Source organism: Ambystoma mexicanum, chromosome 7p (assembly GCF_040938575.1).
Source record: "Ambystoma mexicanum isolate Mex_15411 chromosome 7p, UKY_AmexF1_1, whole genome shotgun sequence".
Lineage (NCBI taxonomy): Eukaryota > Metazoa > Chordata > Amphibia > Caudata > Ambystomatidae > Ambystoma > Ambystoma mexicanum.
Window position 1 is genome coordinate 141,804,258 of NC_090939.1, and position 15,159 is coordinate 141,819,416.

The window sequence follows — 15,159 nt, forward strand, 5'->3', positions numbered from 1 at the left end:
TACAAGGCCCTCACTCTCGTCCTCAAACTGCATCATTGAGAAGGTCAGTATCTCGGGAGACCTACGATCCATTAGAAGCAAGGACATGTGCAGACTTGAACTACACTGGTTCAGGGAGGAAAGAAATGGAAGACAGGCCTTCTCGGTCTATGTCCCCAGGCCCTAGAATCCCCACCCCCTACCACATCAACACCAGAATCTCCTCCTCACTTCACATTTCAGGAAGGAGCTTTAGATGCTGATTTTGAAGGAGAGGCTCTTGACTAGCACCTAGCTCTCAACCTAACTTGATACTGGGCGGACTGCTCCCCACTGTTTACACCCCCTGTGGCTTGTAGTTTAATTGCCCGCCCTCTGACTCCTCTACTGTTGGCTCCCCACTCCCTTGTATTGATCCTTTGTGATCTTCTCCCTCACCGTGTACTAAAACACTTCCCCCTCAACCCCCATGACTTGTTCTCCGTTGCTTTACAAAGCTAGGTCCATGCTCAATACGTAACTTTATGATAGTATGAGCTTTTATTCTTATTATCTAATGCATCCTGTAGTTCAATGCTATGGTCTAGTCCATCGGGACCAGGAGTGGTACACTGAGCGCCTCGCAGATCAGTCAGGCGTCTGTTTCAACAACCAATGCAGTGCAGGGCTCGAAATAAGGAGTTGTTGAGCATGAGCTAAACGCAGCTCCTGGGTATATAGCATCTGGGAGTGAGCTGGAGCTAACTCTGGGGAACGAGGAGCAAGGAACTACTGTGCTGCAAATCTTAACTTCTACAGGAGGTGCAAACCATACATTTATGTCGCTTATGTTACCCATGTTATAAGTGTCTTTTATGTATCCCAATACTCAATAATACATATTTGCAAAAGCAGAGTTAGTCTTACATATGTATGTGTGTATGACACCAGATGGCCCAGGAGTAAAAAAAAAAAAAAAAAAAGGCTGTTAACCCAACCAGCCTCTCCTAGGCTACAACCAAGAGCTAATCGCTCCAAATAATTTCGAAACCTGCAGTGAATGCATTTATTGGGAAGGGAGCCCTCTCTCCCGATTACACCAAAAGCCAATCTAGGAATTCTAGCATGCATATGCTCTCCTTGATTCGCCTTCTTGAGTTGGAGGGTACAATCGGTATCCCATCTGCAGGTTCCTGCCCTTCCCGTGCTTTCTGCTCTTGTTTAACCAAGTATGATTTCTAATGGATGTAATTGTAGTGGGCCTTCTTCTGAGGCCAGGTTCAATGTGTTTCTCAATTGTGTGGAAGAGATTCATCCTGATGTTGCCCTAGGAGGCATTAGACTTCATGTCTCTGTATAATGGGTGAAACAATGTAGCTCACTTTTGGCGAGTTTTAGTAATTTTTGAGCTCTCCCAGCCCCAATTTTCTTTAAAAAATCTATGATCCCAACCCGTGGATTTCAAGCCTGTTGAATAATTGCAAATGATCATAGCTCTTGGATGTGCCCATGATGCCTTGAGACTTCTTCTGGGGCAGAGTGTTCAATCGCAGTGGTAGGCCTTTACATTCAGCGGAATTTGAAACTGGATTTCTGTACTACACTTTCTTTATAATTAGCAACTATTCTAGGCTCTGCATGCCCCCCCACATTACTGCAAATGGAATGGTGGGACATTTTTCCAAGCCTCCGTGGCAACAATGCCACCTGTTGTCTGCTGCTCGTCTATTTTTAAAAGGGTAAATCTTTGATACCTCAAACTCTTCACCCTTTTGTCTTTCTAAATGAAATAAGATCGCCTTCCCTCCCCCGTTAATCTTAGGTAAAACCACTGATGATGGTGGGGGGTGAAAAAGAATCATCCTTTTATGGTGTGAATAAATTTGGGAAGGGACAATAACGTTTCCACCCACTTGTGATGCTCCTCTCATGGTATGTCAACTAGGATGGGCTGGTTATAAGTATAGGCACTCTGGTAGAATGAGGGGGCACTGATTTCCGGAACACAGCCTAACAATGGTTGTTGCTTCTTATTCTTGTCCCTTGCTCTGGTAACTGCAGTTTGTACTTTCTCAGCTTTGATGCCATTCATATTGCACTCTTTACACAATTGGTTAATTTCAGTGGCCGTTTCCCTTATGACCATGCAGTGGACTGGATTATTATGTGCCCCGTCACCTCCCAATGCAAACAGTAAGTTGTCAATTTCTTTGATTTTAAATTATTAGCTTCACTAACGGGAGCCGTATGTTTTTCCATTTTCCTTCTAGAGTTCTCGGTTGATTTCCAGTTGTCCATGTAATATACAGTGGGTGAGTACCTTCTTTTTTTATATATTGCGGGGCCTGTGAGTTGAGGGAGGTTAGGAAGCACAAACAATGAGGAGTCAACACAGGCTACCCCACTTTTACACACGTGCGGAGATGGACCAAAACCTTAGGTCACAGTCCAACAGGTCATCTCGTTCTACAAAAGCAGATGGTCATATTAATTTAAAAACATTTTATTCAAAAAACATTGGAATCAAATACTTTATGCAATAACAAATAGTGCATGGGCACATAAATAGTGAGGTTAGTAACAGGATGAATGGCGATTCATTATAGATATTAGATGACCTGCTAGACACTGACCTAAAGTTTTGATCCGCCTTCGGACGTGTGTAAAGGTGGGGTAGACTGTGTTGTCTCCCCATTGTTGTCCATACATAAAAAAGCTAATATTGATGCAAAGTGAATAAATATATAAACACTGTTACTAGAAATGAATATTAAACACTATCCGTTAAATACAATACAAGCCATAGTTTAAAATATTCAGCAATTTATCATAAAGACTTTGCCCTCCTTCAGGATTTTCTCAAAGAATATAAACATTTTAAAATATGTTTCTTACATTATGTGCTAGAGAACTGGTCCACTAGTTTAAAAATGCTACAGAGAGCAGTGCAGTTGGGGATAATTTGCGACTGGCTGAATGAGCAGATCTTAGTCTGGAAAGATCTGTCCCCTTCACCAGAAGACATTCGTATTCGCGGCTGCTGAGAATTTGTGAAAAGTGAATAAGTTTTGTAGTCACAGAGTAGGTGAAGGCAAAGACCTTGGATTTCTTGAGTCTCCATATTATCGGCTGAATTGCTCTGCAGATGGTCTAGTGGGGGGATGACAAGCAACAGACGACCCCTTCCTACCCTGTCCTCGTCACAAAGGCTGGCCAGGATGCTGTTTCAATCTGCTTATGTCCATAGCCGGGTTTCTGAAAAATAGCAAAATGTATTCTGCCTACAGAGAGATGATCTCCCTGTGGCCACCATTTGACAATCCTCTGAATGCACGATGCTTCCTGATTTTGATTGTGAACAGCTCCATCGTGAGAGCCAACAGGGGGGCGAAGGTGGGCACCCCTACTTTTTACCAAGGCCCAGAGAACACCCGGCTAAGCATCGTCCCAGCAAAGAAATTCTCAAAGAAACAGAATAAAATGCTTTTTCAGCATAAAAAGTGCCGGTTACACGCATATTGGAGTCATCTGGGAATGCCTGCATGAAAGGCATTGCAGGTTCGGAGGCGCATGGATCTACCAGAAACAACCTTGGTTGAGTCGTCAGGAACCTTAAACAATTTTTTTTTTTTGTGTGTCAATATTAAAAAAAGAGGACGCATTTATAAGAGCAGCAAAGTCTAAGGTCTATACCTAGCTTCAATAGACAGTTTGGATAACCTTCGGCATCATGACGGGGAATACCCCTTGTACTATTCATCCTCCCACATTTTTAGCAAGTGGAGAACCAACATTTGCACCCAGGAGAAGGGCCACAACCTACTCAGTACCTCTTCCTTGAGTCTAGCATTTTATTTTCCCTGTGCTCAACCACCCCCACCAGTACCGCAAGCAGAAACTGCCCTCTCCCACTTACCTTGTTGCTTGCTGTTCCGGGCTCACTCCAGGTTCTCGCTTTATGGAACTAGAAAACGGACGGACTCCCTTTTCTATTTTCCATGACAGCGGCCATCTTTGTTTAAATTTTTTTTATGGTAAATTGGGCATGCCCAATACTTGCAGAGCCCATTCATAAGGGGGGGAAAACGTTAACAGTATTTGCACACTGAGGCGGCCATGGGGTGTGAATAGCAATCCCTTCAATGTTCGGTACTCTCCCCAAGCACTCTCTTCGCTTGGGCCCATGTTATGCTTGGGCTGGCGGGCTGTTACTGACCCTGTGCGCCCCCGAACTCAGAGATGACCGCTATAATGAACCAAATACTTTATAGAATTGGGAAACTAACCCATTGCCCCCACTGCCTTTAGCTATAGGGAGCACCTCAGTTCCTGAGATGTGGTGATCATTCATTACTTGGGCAGCGGCAAAAATTGATGTAGGGTATTGTCGGCGAGATGCTTCTCCATAAACAGAGTGTCCATATATATACATATTGGCATGCACTCCAGGGAGCAGTTGCAACGGGAGTAATATTCCTGCGGCGGTTAAGAGGAAATAAAAAACACCTGTATTTCCTGGCAACACAGTTTACTTTATTAATATAAATGCGTCAGGAAAAGGAACCATGATGATAAAAAGAACAACGCGTTTTGCGGTATGCAAACCGCTTGATCACGTAGGTTATACATATATATATGTGTACAGGATGCACAATTTGAATGTAGTTCTACGTACACGCTACAGATCATGAATGAGTTGGAAAAACATTTAATCGCTCTAAGGCTTATAAAATGAGTAACATTGAGATGGCACGTGCCCTCTTATCTGGAGCAAAAGCAAAGCAGCAAATGAAGCTGTTAGCTGGTTTCAGCACTAGGGAATCATTTTACAGTTCCCATCAAGAAAAAGTGGGAATGGATGGCTGAAAAGATGGGCAAAAAATGTGTAGCCAGTGGCAAGCATCCTGCAGGACCATTGTACCCCCACTCACCATTCACGTACAGTGGTCTCCTCACAATTGTATGCGAAGAGCTGAAATATTGGTCGCCCCTGATGATGATTTTTCATTTTGGTTGCCAGTGTTCTAGCGCTCAGGCCAATAACCCTCTGTTGAGCGAGAAAGGAGATTGGAAATCATTCAAGGCAAACCTGGCTGTCGGAGAAACATGAAGTGCAAATAATCTTAGGATGAAGTACTTGCCCAGCTCGAATTTCGTATAAGGCAGCCCTTGGGGGAATAGCCACTCAAAGGGGTTGAAGGCTTACACTGCTTCACGGGTAAATGGGGCCCCGTGGGTATGAATCTTGTGTACTAGATCTATAACCTCTTTAATTTTCCAAATATTGTTGGAGACTTTCTGACCTTTAAGGAGCTCTGGGTGGTGTATTCCTGATTTGTGGGTAGATTGGCGTCCAAACTATTTGCTAAAATCGTGTTGCATACTTTTACATCCACGTTAAGCAGCACTGTAGGGCGATATGAAAAAATTGGCTGTATTGCATCCCACTTTGAAAATAATTGAAGTTTTGGCTTCCCCCATGGTATGAACAGTCAGGGACATGTAATGATTAAATGAGTTGCTTGGTGAGTCGTGTAGGTGGAGGTTTTTGGACTATGTCTTCATGCACAAATGTGCAGTCTCTGGATAAGTCCCAGACTCGATGTCTTAGTTACACGACATGGTAAGCTTTGTTAAGCATCACTGATGCCACCCCCCATGGGCGGCATTGTTTAGCTATACAGTAGCTCACTGATGGTGAATAAACATTAATTTGATTGTAGATCTACACCACAGGCAGTGAGGCACCATTTACACTTCTCCTGTCCTGGTGAAGGCCAGCACACTTGGTGTCAATAGGATCCCATAGGCGGGAACACTGTAGTGTCGACTTGTATTTTGTTAAAGTGTACCAAAGACAATTGCTGTATTGTATCATTGGTAAACCTTGACAACACAAGGTTCGTTTGTATTGTACATGAGATGTTTGTATGTTATAAACTGCCAAATATGTATGTTTTGCAAGGGAAGGTTTGAGACTCTCTACACCAAGATGATATCTATATAAACATCATGCAATTTTATTGTGATAAAAACAAGTGTGTGAATAGATTAATTTCACTACCTGTTTGTTTCGTCCAGATTGATCAATTGTGTTAGATACATTGTATAATACCTGGAGTGGTCAGGGAAAAGCCAGGTGCTCCTTTTTGTTGTATTCCTCCTATTCGAAGGACTTTCAGAAGGGGCACCCCCACTGATAGCGGACCCCCTTCCCAGTAAGCCATTGAGTGAGGACAGCACAGTCTCCTGCTCGCCATTGTAAAAGCTGAAAGGTCTTGGAAAATTGTTGTCTTGCCAGGGCCCAGAGTGACTAGACCCTTTTTCCTCGCCTTGTCCAGTATTCTCACCTTTTCCTCGAAGTAATGAAAGCTAGCCTGCATGGATCTTGGGCCTCTACAACCCCACCCCTCCTACCCAATATGGCGGGCCCTGGGTTCGGCAATCACCAATTTCCGAATTTTATCTAGATCATGTCATAAATGAACCTCTTAATGTCCCTTTCCATTTCTCCTGAAACCCAAAGAAACAAAGATTATTCCTCCTCTCTCAATTTTCAGTCATCCATCGGGTCATTTAGCATTCCCTTCTTTCAAATTCAGACATCCTTGTGTGGCTCTTGCTTGCCTCCACTTGTGGGCTTGCTTGGTAGCGGTAGAGTTTTGTTGTCGGTGTGAAGGTCTGGTAACCACCTGCAAGAGGGCTGTTGTTTAACCCACACCATGGGTGACGTGACTCTCAAGCGTAGACAAAATTGAGCGGTGGGGAGTTTCTGGGAACTCTGAGCTTTCCCTCTGAAATAGCGGACCAATAACCTGTCACAACCTGGATAAAGGGAGGCCTCCTATATGTCAAAGAAATCATTGCACTCCTTTTACAGCTTCTGGTGGTGTTTCTTTTGCAGCAAATCCAGTTCATTGCAGGGTAGATTGTGATATTGGGGTTGCCATCTGCTGGGGGAGTTGATTGGCAGGAAGTTGTCAACGTGTCCAGGAGACATTATACAAGCATAGAGGCTCCACACATCAAAGGGTCCGGGTAAATGCATTGTCTTGGATGAGTTCCAGGTAGAAGAATAAATGGAAAGGCAAGGGAGAGCACTATTGACATCAGTTTTCGTCCATGTGGACTTTAACTTGAAGACTGTTAATCTAGGAGCGGTAGTGGAGGTGAATCAAGAGAAGCAGTTTTGGTTTAACAGCTTCTGATCAAAGCACAAGCCAGATTTGAATGATTAGTGCACAACACAACCAGGTCTGTAGTGCTTTGGAAGCGGTATGTACATGGAAAGGGAGTGATGAAGGCTGGACTCTAAGCTGAAACTAAAACTTCTGGAGTGCCCTTGGATCTGGTGCACTCCAGAAGTGTTGGACTACAATTCTATTGAGTTGTTGTCCAAAAACCAAAGGTTGCAGTGCGAATGATAGATGAGAAAGAGAGGCTATACCCACCTAACAAATGTAATGTATGGAGTGTTTGCAGGTGTCCATAAATGTACACTTCTGACATTTCATTTTTACAAACGAAAGCCAAGACATTGGGCAGATAAGTCAACTGAAGCACAAGACATTTTGCCAAGTATCAAACCACTTAATTAAGAACGGAAGCCAAGATTAGACGCAGCTGTCCTAGTTTCTAAGTCATTAACTTAGGACTTAATTACCTCTCGATTTCCTCTCCTTGCCTTTCTATTTTCTTACTGCTGGCCAGCTAACTTATTTTTGAGCATACCCACTTTAAAAAAAAAAATGATGTTAATTATTTTTTAATATCCCAAAATGGTTCAGGCATACTAGTCAGAATAATGTAAAATCTTCAGATCTTGATTTTTGTTGGTTATGGTTTGTCTCACTAAGTGAGATGTTATGCCCAGATGTGCGTCCTTGACTCGCTGATCCATACAAACTAAGCTTCAGTGATGAGGCCCAACAAGACCGTAACATGTCTGGGGTTGCTTGCGTTTCCTTGCAGAGTTGATGTGGTCTAGCAATTCAGGCAGTTAACATTATTGGCAGCTCCAATACTGCCTTGCATATGGCTGATCACCTTCTACATCCAAAACGCGGACATGCTGCAAAAAACAGTAGTGTGGAAGTTAGTTCAGAGCATTTCCAGTGGTTAAGATCAATTCAAAATCTTCCATCACATTTTTATTTTGGATTATAAGAAGTGTATACTTTTTTAAACAAGTAGTTATTGGACACCTTAGATTGCAGCATGTTAACAAACAGGAATTGATGATGTACACCAACGGCAGCTAGTAAACTTATGAAAAGCTAGAGGCATGCTGACCTTTTACCGAACCATTATCCTATTTGTTCGATCTGTTTTGGCCAAACTGTCTGCAATGGTTGCAAGTAGCAATGTAGGCATAGAAAATGCCATTTGAAATTATTCCCATGCTTACGTTTCAGACACAATAGTTCCAAAGTTTGCGCGACTAGACAATGCCTCTACTCGCCAGTCATTCTGATGTAACTTTGAACTGCTGTTCATTAATTTGCCCAAAGTCAAACGGTCAAATAGGAAGCCTAAATTACACTTTACAAAATCCTTGCCTTTTATGCAGAATTGCAGGTCCTGCAGCTGTCAATCACCTGGTGGATGGCTGTCCTTTAGGACAGCCAGACGCCCAGTTAGAACTGGTTTCAACCAGACATTCCTAGAGACAAAGGACAGCAGTTTTGGGCTCCTCCCTCGCTTCATGACTTCTCAGACACACTGGAGCCTGAGCTGGCTTCAGGGCTGAAGCCTGCGAAAGGCAAAAAACACAAATGACTGAAACCTAGTCTAAACGTTAAAGTAAAAGCCCAGAAGGAACTGACAAATGAATGGCGAATAAAAAAAGTCTGGGGCTGTTTTGGAAAGGATGGTAACCCATTGGAGCTGTACTGCAGCTGAGAAATCAGTCTGCGAGTACCCTGCACAAAAGGTAGTAAAAAGTAACCACTACCACCAACCATTTAGGTCGGTCCGTGTAACAAAATGTTACATGGGAAGTCGGATAAGGAGTTAACTAGGTAACACCCCCCCCCACCACTCCACATGGGGTGGTGTGTGCTGGCCCCACAAAAGAAAAAGGTAAGAAAGATGAGTCATCCTACTATTCTTGGGAACTGTTGTTCTCACAAGAAAAGGCATTTTAACCTTTGGACTTTTCAGTGGCACTTCACAGAGGGTGCTGTGTGTCACTAAGCAAAAAGCAGACGCCTATGGAGTTTACCAGACTCCATAAAACAGTAAAATCAGACAATTCCTAGTCGGAGAAAATAAATGAGTGGTAAAACGTCCCACTCGCTCAGGAGTTGAAAAATTAAAAAGTCCAGAGTCCAGCAAAAGAACTGGGGATCTTTAAGGTTAAAGGGAATTGGCACAGAACTGAACATTCTCCCTAACAATCAGTTGTTCACCCACCTCCCCCTCCGCCACTCCCCACGCCGCCAGACTAAGGGACAGGACGATTTAATCCACTCCTGGATGAATCTCTTGTTCCAGTCGTTCATACTTCCTGGAAAGACCATCAGCATTTTGATGATTGCATCCTGACCTATGCTCAATGGTAAAATCAAACCCTTGGAGCCTGATGGACCATCTGAGCAGTTTATGATTTCCCCATTTGCATTAACCATCTCAAAGGTTGGTGGTCTGTCTGAATAAGGAAAGTAGAACCACACAAGTATGGCCTAAACATCTTTAGAGACCACACAATGGCAAAACACTAAGGTTCTATGGTCCCCCCCCCCCCTTGTTTCTCCGTCCTTCAGTTTTCTATTGTTGAAGCAAATGGGGTGTTCCCTGCCTTGCTCATCCAGTTGACTTAATACTGCTCCTATTCCTGTATTGGATGCATCCGTCTGTACAATAAAGCATTGGTTGTAATCGGGAGCTCTTAAGAATGGAGCTTTGCAGAGGGCCTTTTTCAACCCTTCAAATGCCTTCACACACTCTTCATTCCATCTGACTTTCTTTGGAAATTTTGGGGAAGAGATTACTTTCAGGGGAGATGCTATGGTCCATAGTTCTCAATAAAATCACAGTAGTACCTTGTGTGACAGGCTCTCACTTGGGAGTAGTGAGGGTGGCTCAGTCCTGTAAAGCTTGTACTTTACTAGGCAAGGGCCTAAGCTCGTCGCCTCCTACCTCCCGTCCAAGGTAGACCACTTCACTCTGACGAATTTGACATTTGTTTGCCTTGATGGTCAGATGGGCCTGTTTGAGAGCCTATAACACATATCCAAGGTGATGAAGATGTTCTTCCCAAGTGGGGCTCAAGACTGCAATGTCATCCAATCATGCCATGCGGATGGCCTCTAACCCATTCAGAACATGGGTCACCATCCTTTGTAATGTGGCAGGTGCGTTCTTTAGGCCAAAAGGCATGACCCTAAACTGGTACAAGCCTACAGGTGAATAGTGTGAAAGACCATAGGGCGTTGCCAAGTCCACTAAATATACCTCTCCAGGTTTACCTACACCTTTGAAGGGACCTATCCATTTGTCCTGCAAGACCCCTGGTCTTGTGGGAACCATAACTAGCTGGTCTAGAGTAAACTCCACCATGTTGGCTTTCTGGTCATGCCAATGCTTGACCAGGTTGACCAGGGTTTGAACAGCCTTCAGGTTTTCGGAAGCTTCAGTCATCAATTGTACCATCCTCTTCCTGAGGCCTAGTGTATGGTCAGTTACAGACTGGCTTTAAGGTTGGCGCACTCTCAATCCTTCTTTGATCAGAGCCAAAGGGCCTGAAACCACACTCCAGCTTGAGGCACCTCTCTCTAAACAAAGCAAAGGCATGGCAGTAGAATGTCCCACTTTCTTCTTAGGGGTTCTTCTAAAGCACCTCTCATGCTCTTCATTGTACCATTTAAACCCCAGTACCAGCCCATTTCTTTGAGGTTGGTAGGCAGTTGAGAACTTGTAAGTAACTCCAGAGTTTTTTCCACATGGCCTGCATTTAGTGGTAAATAAAGTGTGACCCCACCCCCCCCCCCCTGTCAGAGATTACTTGCTTAGGAAAACCTACCCTTGTAAAAATAGCAAGTAGGGCCTTAGCTACCGCCTGAGCAGTAACAGTTCTCATAGGTATGGCCTCAGGGTACCTAGTAGCATGGTCTACTACAACCAATATAAATTGGTTTCCTGAGGAGGGTCTAGGGAACCAACAATGTCATTCCCTACCCTCTCAAAAGGAACTCCCACCACTGGGAGGGGCACTAAAGGTGCCACCTTCTTGGAACCACTTTTACCAGAATTCTGGCAAGTGTGGCAGCTCCTACAATGTTTGTCAACATCTGCACCCATCATGGGCCAGTAAAGGTACAGCAAGTCTTTTTGGTCTTCTTGGAACTCCAGTGACCAGCCAGAGGGATCTCACGTGCTAGTTGTAGGAATCTTGGTCTTATCTCCTGGTGTACTACCAGTCTCTTGACGTCCCCAGGAGTAGGCTCTGTAGGCTCACTGTAGAGGAGGCCGTCCTCCCAGTACAGTCTATGCTTCTCTGGCTCTTGCCCTTCCAGCTGGCAAGCTGTCTGCTGATGCAGACCTTCTAGAGAGGGACACTCTTTGTGCTCTGCTGAAATCTGCCCTAGAGGTACCACCTTCTGCAAGCAAAGTCTGCAGCTCTGGATGGTCTGTAGAATCCAGATCCTCCAAGCAGGGAAGAATCTCCTCCAGTTCTGCTTCGCCAGTAGCTGGTTCTTCAGGAGCCTTTTCAACCACCAACTCCGCTTCAGCTGGAGATGTGGTCACTGGGGTGACCTGGGACTGGCCAATGGGGGGTGGGGGAGAGTCCTTTTCTTCAGAGCAGGTTTGAGTTTGAGACCCTTTTTCTTCCTAGAGACTCTGGATTTCTTCTTGTTCTTCTTATGAGAAGTAGAAGGTTTGCCTTCCTGTGGGTTTGAGATACTGTATTTCTCCTTGATCTCAAACTGAGTCTCTCACGGTTGCCTCTCCGGCAAATCTTGTCAGCTACTGTTTCTTTTTGCTGGGTGGCCTTTGGGTGCTGGATGCTACTCCTTGAGTTTTCAAGTCATTACCCAATAGGACTCTCCCAGGTACTTCAGATTGCATACTAACAGGAATTCTTACAACCATGTTATTACACGAATGAGGGCTGGCAAAAAGAGGACCATTTGGATAGGGCCTCCAGCAAGTTTAGTGGGACCTTTTTGTGCCTTTGCTACATCCTAAGGTTTGCTAAAACCTTCATCAGCCACTGTAATGCGGGCCCCAGTGTCTCTAATGGTAGGAGTCTCCTGGCCATCTAAAAGTACACTGTCCTTGTAATATTCTTTGATGGTGTTAAGGATAGTATTGTAAAACTCAATATTCTGCTGTTCCCACAGACCCAAGGACACTAAAGAAACACTAGCTTGAACTCCGCTTCCTCAGCGATGAAGGCTAAGGAGACAGATTGGACCCCTGAAGGTTTACCCTTACATCTTGGCTCCCCTTTCACATGGGCACCAGACCCACAAACCACACATTTGCCAAGCTTTTCTGGAATGGGGGTTTCTGGCGCTTCTTCTGGCTTGGCACCAGAGGTTTTGCTAGACCAGTATGGCTTCCCTTGGTATTTACCCTTATGATTTTGTGGCTTTTGGATGGTGGAGGATTAAAATTGTCTTTACCTTCCTTCTTGTGCTTCCTCCCCTCACCCTTTTTGTGAGTGGCCCTGTTGGCTGCACACAAGCTTGTGTAAGTCTCTGGGGATCCATTTCTTTAGAGTCGGCCAGCAAGGTGCTGTCTCAGCTCAGGCGAGCAGGCATCAAACATTTTAAGTAAAACAAATTCTCATTCCTTCAAAAGAGTTTCCTTTATAACTCTTTACCCAGCCATCAATGTTCTTCAGGCATTCACACACCCAGGTAGCCCAAGGAGTACCATCTTTTTTCTTAGGGTCTCTGAATCTTTTTAGGTATTGGGAAGGCGTTTGACTAGCTCATCGTTCAGCATTCAATTCCATGATGGTATCAGAGCCATTTTGGGGGAGCCTAGATATAATCCATGTTCCCACTAATACCTTGAAAACCACAAGTGAATTTAAATGTACCCAACTAATCCAACACATCCAGCTTCGAAATCATACATACTCGCCGCCTCTTTTGGTAGGCGAGGTCTCTTGGGACTCCTAGACCGAGAAGAACCTGCAAAGGAAGCGGAGTCAAGGGACATTTTCTTCATTTCAAATTCATGCTCCATTTCCCGCTCCCTGTGTCTTCTTTCTTTGTCCTTGTCCTCGGATTGTTCTGTTAGTTTTCTGAATTCTACTTCAAGCCTGACTTTTTTTTTTTTTTTCCTCTCCCAAGTGAGCAGTATTCTGGGGTTACATTGCGACCCAGCGGGGTTAAGAGTAGGAGGTAACTGAGGTACAGGAGAAGGCTGTGGAGGGTGGGGTGGCTCACCCCTTGAGGATCCTCCTCACTTTCTGAACCATTTGGCAGATTGTGGTAAAGCTCTAAACTAACATCCTCATCATCTTCCATAGCCATGTTGAGATTAGGGGATATGGACCTACTCCCAGGGTTTTGGTGATTCAACCATTTATTTTTGTATCAACTCAATTGTCTTCTTATATAACTCAAGCACCTTGCTCTACATACATCTTTCAATTGTTCCTTTGTAAGTGCGGTTCATTAAAATGATCAATTTCCTTGAGTTATAAGTGGCTTTATGTAGTAGAGCTAGCCTTGTGGATGGTGTTCTTGGACAGAAGTACAACCAATAATCAATGTAATCCACTCTACACCAATCCCACCGCCTGCTAGCAGTGTTAGGTAAGTTTGTGTAAAGTCCAACTGGTGTGGGACGACATATCTCTTGGTATTGGGGACCCAACTCTTAATATAGGGCAGTACTGCACAAGTCGGTAGAGTGGCTGAGCAGCCAGGCTTATCTTAGAAGGGGTACTGTGAGCTGTAGAGCAGTACACTGAAATCAGTAAACACAAGGATTCAAGTGATATATATATATATATATACACACAGCAAATCAAACTAAAAAGGCAGCAACTGACAATAACATTCAATGGAAGATGGATTTAAATTAATATAAGAATCAATAATGCAAGTTTGTGTCCTTCTATGCTACACAGTTCCAGCACACGGAGGGACCTCAATAAAGGTCAGTAGTAGCACTTATTTGTAGCACCTTTTACACATTGAATTTGGGAGGGAAATAGAGTTGGATAGAACACACTTTAGCACTGTTAGACTAGTCTTTTCTCCCAGAGGGATCTAGGTAATCTGTTTCCTAGCAGAAAAAAGTGTTATACAACTTAAAACCTATGAAGGAACCAGCACTACCAAAGCCAATAGGGTTGAGAAGAGGAGCGTTTAGGGAACCAGGATAACCAAAGTGGATAGTTCTAGTTCTGATGCAGTTCTTCAGAGAAAAAGTTAATCACACAGTCAGTAGTTCTGAATATTTCCAGGAGCTCACGAGGAGCGCCCCTGATGGTGCACAAGCTGCAAGGCCTGCACAACTGAGTTGCGGTCCACTCTAGATGTTTGAAAACAGCACTTCCCAAGCCAGGAAGCACCGAATATGGCAAAGGGTAGTTACACCCCAAGCCCCACAGTACCTTTAAAGAGGAAGATTTTCCAGCTGGCTTCCTTCCTGATTCAGTGATGCAGACCCTGATTCCTGCTCCTTGGTTGTGGTGATGAAAGGGGGTACCTTTGGCGGGCTTCTGCGGCAGAACTCTGGAGTGGTACTCTGCAGCAGTGTATTCCACTCACTTTTGGTGCCTTTTTCTCGGCGCCAAGGAGGAACGAATATCCCTGGTTGGATTTTTCCTCAGTCACTCTGTCCTGAACTCTGGTGAGGGAACTTTTGATGAAGAATACCTGCTTCTGTAGGACCCCACAAATGCCTGTGAAGTTTCAGCCAGGTTTTTTCTTCGGAAGACGATGCATTCGATGGTCCGGGTACCCCAGGTATTGGGATATTGCAGCCCAGGAAGGTCGCAGCAAGTCGGGGGGTGGGGGAGGAGGGTTGAGCCAAAATGAAGCAGGTCACGATGCTAGTTGATCGCACTAGCCTAAGGGACGAAGTAGCCCTTCCCTGTCGATGTGAAAACGGTCAGTAAAGCTTCAAGGCTTCACCAGTGCTATTGTGGTCCTGGAAGGTGCTGCTTGAGTCTCTGCTTGTCCTCTTCATTGGATGTCTTGTTCCAGTGGTCGACTTTGTCTGTAGTCACAA

At 44.5% G+C, this 15,159-nt stretch overlaps 1 protein-coding gene across 1 annotated transcript in view; it reads left to right on the forward strand.

Moving 5' to 3' along the window:
- LOC138525755 (beta-1,4-galactosyltransferase 3-like) overlaps nucleotides 1–15,159 on the forward strand; it is a 547,693-nt gene that overhangs the window by 40,872 nt on the left and 491,662 nt on the right. The window contains exon 2 of the mRNA XM_069635927.1: nucleotides 2,229–2,270. The gene's annotated coding sequence lies outside the window, so the exon portion shown is untranslated. The remainder of the gene's footprint in view (nucleotides 1–2,228; nucleotides 2,271–15,159) is intronic.